This window comes from Uloborus diversus, unplaced genomic scaffold (genome assembly GCF_026930045.1).
Source record: "Uloborus diversus isolate 005 unplaced genomic scaffold, Udiv.v.3.1 scaffold_499, whole genome shotgun sequence".
NCBI classification, from domain to species: domain Eukaryota; kingdom Metazoa; phylum Arthropoda; class Arachnida; order Araneae; family Uloboridae; genus Uloborus; species Uloborus diversus.
In genome coordinates, this window is record NW_026558680.1 from 127,858 (window position 1) to 133,857 (window position 6,000).

Genomic DNA, 6,000 nt, shown 5'->3' on the forward strand with positions numbered 1-6,000 from the left:
GAAACTTGTTTCAAAAAGCAATTTGGTCTTTGGTGAGGCTTGTGGAAAGAACGGTACAACAGACTCCGCGAAAATTTGTAGAAATTGAAGCCTTAAAACGCCGTTATAGGTCATATTTACTGACGTTAAGGTAAGAGATGGAGCTCCGAGACTCTTCCCGATCGTTTTTATTTATTTATTTATTTTTATTTTTTGAAGAAAAAAAATATCAATCAATTCCTCTTCTCCCGTTTGCACTTCCAAAAACGCAATTGTGGACAAACTTTGAAGATTTTTACGGGATGGGGTTCTCTTTCCTGGAATTTTTTTCAAAATTGAAGTCCTAAAAGCTTAAGCACAATATTTTATGGTAATATAAGGAGGGCTTCAGAGACTATTCCACTTAAATTTCTCAAAAGTGGCTGCTTAAAAAACCTATTTCTTGATGATATCAAAGGAAGGCGGTTCGAGGGCCCTTGCCCGAATATTTTCTGAAAATGAAGCCTTAAAAACGTGATTGTAGGACAATATCTGGTAACATTATAGGGACAGCAATGTTTCGAAATTGAAGCTTCAAAAACGCAACTTTATCCGATTTTCGAACAAAATTTGAAGCGATGTTAAGGAATTCGAAGATTTTCCCTGGAAATTATAATTCCAGGGGGAGGGGGAAAGCAGTGGGGGGAGCCGTTTACTAAAACACTCATAACTCGCGAACTATTTGAGATAAAACACTGAAAAAAGTGGCAATCGACGCAACAAAACAAGGGCTTCATAAAAGCTAAATATGGTTATGTGAACCTATCTTTGTTGGTTTCTGAGTAAAATTTCATTTTTCGCAAACAAGCAAAATTTTTGAATAAAATGCGCAAAACAAACTTTTTTTGACCAAAATAAATTCCAAATCAAAATTGTTTGATTTTTTTTTCAAATAAAGTCCTAAATATCATTATTCAGTTTGTTAAAACTATATAAGTACTGTTAACGCGTTGGAAAACAAAATGACAGTAGCAAGCTCGAACACGATTTGCAGTATAGTTCAGGATCTGAAGGGGGGTTTTGAGCATGGAGACCTGACGCAAATTATTTCTGATTAATGTCACAGGCACTATAGTAATTATGAAACAACATATCGTCGCCCCCCCCCCCGGGTGGTCGACAACCCCGGGGGAGGGGGGAAAGCAGTGGGGGGGGGGAGCCGTTTGCTAAAACACTCATAACTCGCGAACTATTTGAAATAAAACACTGAAAATAGTGGCAATCGACGCAACAAAGCAAGGGCTTCATAAAAGCTAAATATGACTATGATCATATCTTTGTTAGTTTCTGAGTAAAATTCTATTTTTCACAAACAAGCAAAAATCTTGAATAAAATACGCATTTTTTTCCTTCAAATTATCAAAATTATTTAACTGTTTAGGGAACCAATAAAATCTGAAATATCATTATCAAGTTTGTTTAAAATTACTTAATTATTGTCAAAGCGTTGAAATGTGAAATATAAGCAAGCTCAAAAAGCATTTGAGGTAATTCACAAAAAAAAAAAAAAATTGCGGAATGTACCTTGAAGACTCGACATAAACCAAAGAAAATTTTGTGGCTCTCCTGTTTTGGCGGTTTTATTTTGTAATATTATCAAAACAATGTCCCAGTTAAGTAATTACCTAATTATTTAACCTTTAACGCATTATAGCTTCTTAGTATGGCTCACAATGGCACTTTTAAAAAAATTAAAACATGCAAGTTTGCAAGTACGAAGTAATTACGGAAAGGATAAACTATCAGGATAACCCTTTTGCAGATTTTACACCTGAGTTATGAAATATAGTGAGCGAGGCTATTGCCACATAAGCAGCATCAAAATTTCAGTGGAACGTTAAAGAAAATATGAATAGTCTCTTATCCAGAGAAGTCCTGCAATGGCAATGTCTTCAATAGCGACTTCAAAACAGCAAAAGAAAACCGAAAAAACATTTAACTTGGGAAACGTTAGCTCAAAAGTGATGTTAGTACATCTAAAAATCATTTCCATACAATAAGCCCAATGCTAGGTTAGGTTCATCAGAATGGTTCACTGAAGCAAAGCGAGAGGTCCGATTTCGTGAATGTAATTGAGAATGATACTTCTTGCAGCAAAACTCTAGAAGAAGCACCCTATTTTAAGAACAAAGTTCAAGTTATCGACGGAATGACTCTGATCCAATGTCCCAAACACTACTTTCAAATGCAGCAAAGATTTTGCGGGTCTCCAAATAAAAAATAATAAAATTTTCTCTCCAATAGTTAAACTACACGAGTGGACCTTAAACAGGATCGGTACATCTCACTGTCGTTTTCATAACTTGAAAACCAGAAGTTCAGGAAAGTCTTCTTCGCTTATAAAAAAAATCACTAGGTACTAAACCAGTGGTTTCGTGTCATAGCCATTCCTGAAAATAAAAGGAACCTTTAAAAGTACATTTCAGAGTTTGTAATATATAACATATCCGTTCCTGCAGCCAAACAGTTTCTGGTGTCTGGTAACTCTGAAAACGAAAATGAATATTATTTAAAATCTGAGAGTCAAGTAATAAATTTCTCTGAAATGCCCGAGTCCAACCAAGACGAAGCACGACACAGAATCTATCTTCCTGCATATGATTCAGTGCAAAATAGGGGAAAAAGTAACTAATAGTTTATAGATCAGAAACTAATGAATTCTTATTGGCAATCTTTGTTAAAGGACAGAGGTTGCCATTTCATGTGCTGGTGTTGTGGAAAGGAAAAGAGCTTTAGGATGGCATCTATCTTCAGGAGCACTTACGGAAAAAAACATCTAAAATTTAACAAGCTTTTGATGCATTTTCCGACTGCGATTCAACAAGTAAAATAGGAACAAAAAAGTATGCTTTCTGTTTACCAAAAAAGTCGGAAACTTTTTTGTACACTAGAGTTATCATTAAAACAATATCTGAGTGCTTCAGAATTTCAACTGTTAGAAGCTGTATTATAAAAAAATTGTCAAGAAAATAGGTATTTCTTGCGAATGCAACCATTACACAATAATTTCTTGTCATTTCCATCAGAAATAAATATAATATCAACTCTCTACCATGCCCCTGCAATTATTTAAAGAATGTGCTAAGAAGTATTGCTCAACTGTACTATTGAATCAATTCCCCTGTACTTTAGCAGTGCCTTTATGTAACCAAGTTTGGGTTTCACTTGAATGAAAATAAAACAATAAAGCCGAACACCTTATGATGCAGCCAGTGTTACCAGAGAGTTTAATTCCACCCTGTGAAGGCAAGAACTGTAAATAATCTTGTAAATGTTTTATTAATAATTCATCTTGCTGTAAATACTGTGCTATTAAGGCTAAAGCAAAAACCCATAAACTACAAAAGTCTCGGAAGAGAACGATTCAACAGAACAATTACAAGTCAACAAAAAGAGTATGATCCAGCTTTCAGAAGTTCTGATATATTAATGCTTTATGTATGCATATTGATATTCTGCAATTATTTTTTAATACGTATTATTTTACTAATTTTATTTAATTAGTTCTTTTAGAACTCTAGTGTACAAGGGCGCCCATATAGGGGGGCAAGAGGGGGGCTCGAGTCCCCCCCCCCTTTGAAATTAGAACTTCCTTGCTTTTAGTACTGTTTTCTTTGAAAAAATGTAAAAACATTTCTTCTCCAGCCATTAATGAATAAGTTATTAAAAATGTCAAATTTTAATGACTCTAATCTGTCCTGAAATTCCACGGAGAAAATATCCAGCTAAACCACGGGGGAAATATTTGAGCCCCCCCTTGCAACTTTGCATATGGGCGCCCATGCTAGTGTATAATTTTATATTTATATTCGTTTTCATAAGCTCAAAGATGTTTCTCATTTTTTATATTTATTTAGAACATATTATTTCTTGCATCATTGTTTTTTGTTGGGTATATTATAAAAAACAGTATCCGCAAAACAATACCCGCAATAGTCTTTTGTGCAAATTGAAAATATAAATTAATAGAAATAAATAAAAATTATATTTGAATTGAAACTACTGTGAGCCTGGTTCCCTAGTTCCTCTCAAATTTAAAGCAGGATATAACAAAATTAAAGCCATAATTGAATACTTTGCAGTTAGAATAAGTTTGTAGACTGAAGAATGAATAGTTCGTCATAAGGATACTAAGGCTATTTTTTTCTCCTTACAATACTTTTTTTTTTACAATACTTTTTACTTTCAATGAGCTAACTTAGGCAGTGCTTGCATTTTCTATTTCGCTTTTTAACGCTCACGTTGGTAATAATTAAGTAGTTTTAAACAAACTGAATGATGAAGTTTCAGATTTTATTGATTCCCTAAACAGTTAAATAATTTTAAAAAAGAACTTATTTTTGGAAAAAAAGCTTTTCGTATTTTATTCAAAATTTTTGCATGGCTGCTAAAAAGGAATTTTACTTAGTAAACCAACAAATATAGAACTATAAACATATTTAGGTTTTGCAAGCCCTTGTTCTGTTGCATCTTTTGCCACATTTTTAGTGCTTTACCTTCTACGGTTCGCGAGTTATGAGTGTTTTAGTAAACGGCGTCCCCCTACTGCTTTCCCCTCCCCCGGAGATGTCGACCGCCGAGGGGGGGGGGACGACATGTGTTTTTATAATCACTATAGTGCCTGTAACAATAATCAAAAATAATTTTGCATCAGGTCTTCCATTCATGCTCAAAACCCCCCTTCAGATCCTGAACTATACTACGAATAGTGTTCGAACTTGCTACTGTCATTTTGTTTTTCAACGCGTTAACAGTACTTAAATAGTTTTAACAAACTGAATAATGATATTTAGAACTTTATTTGAAAAAAAAAAAATCAAACAATTTTGATTTGGAATTTATTTTGGTCAAAAAAAGTTTGTTTTGCGCATTTTATTCAAAAATTTTGCTTGTTTGCGAAAAATGGAATTTTACTCAGGAAACCAACAAAGATAGGTCCATAATCATATTTAGCCTTTATGAATCCCTTGTTTTGTTGCGTCGATTGCCACTTTTTTCAGTGTTTTATCTCAAATAGTTCGCGAGTTATGAGTGTTTTAGCAAACGGCTGCCCCCACTGCTTTCCCCCTCCCCCGGGGTTGTCGACCACCCAGGGGGGCGACGACATGTGGTTTCATAATCACCATCGTGCCTGTAACAATAATCAGAAATAATATTGCTTCAGCCTTTCCGTGTATGCTCAACCCCCTTCAGATCCTGGACTAGTAATGTTTTTAGACGGGAGCAGGGAGCAATACCTGACCAATTAGCTATAACTATTGAACATTTTTAATTCAAAGACTTCTTTGTAAAAGAAATTGAAACTTACTCTAACATCGTTATTTTTTTCAAATTAAAAAGTCTTCTGCTCTATTGTGTTTCTCAGATACGTTTTGATTTAACATACAATTTTACAACTGAATTAAAAACGTGAAGAAGTAATAACTTTTACGATATATTCAAAACTTTAAAAAAATAATCTAAAAAAGTTATGAGTTCTCCTCTAATTTATCATTATAGTACCCTAATTACTTGAAGACAAAGAGGCAATAAATTAGCATGTGGTCAAATCTTGTGCAAATGAAGGCTTCTTTTTTTACTGTATGTTGTACATTCAAGCTATGTAAAATAAACAGTATACTGGCGGGATAACTATCTGCGAATCCTGCTGCAAATATTCAGGCTCAATGCGTTGGTGTTGAGAGGGAAGGGGGGAGGGACACACAGATAATTCGCACCTCATTAACTTTTTAACTTTTTTAGCAGATAATCCGTAGATTATACGCAGGACAATGCTTTTTTTTTTTTTTTCAATATCAAGCAGGTATGCTCAAAAAAAAAAAAAAAAAATCTCAAAAAAGTGAGGGGGCCCGAGCCCCCTCCCCTCCGGCCCCACCCACGAGCCGCCACTGAACATTCATATTTCAGCAAATACTCGGTTTTGCTTTCCCTTCACCAGATGGCGGGGCAATCTGATCTTTAAAAATAAGTGTCGGCAAGTTC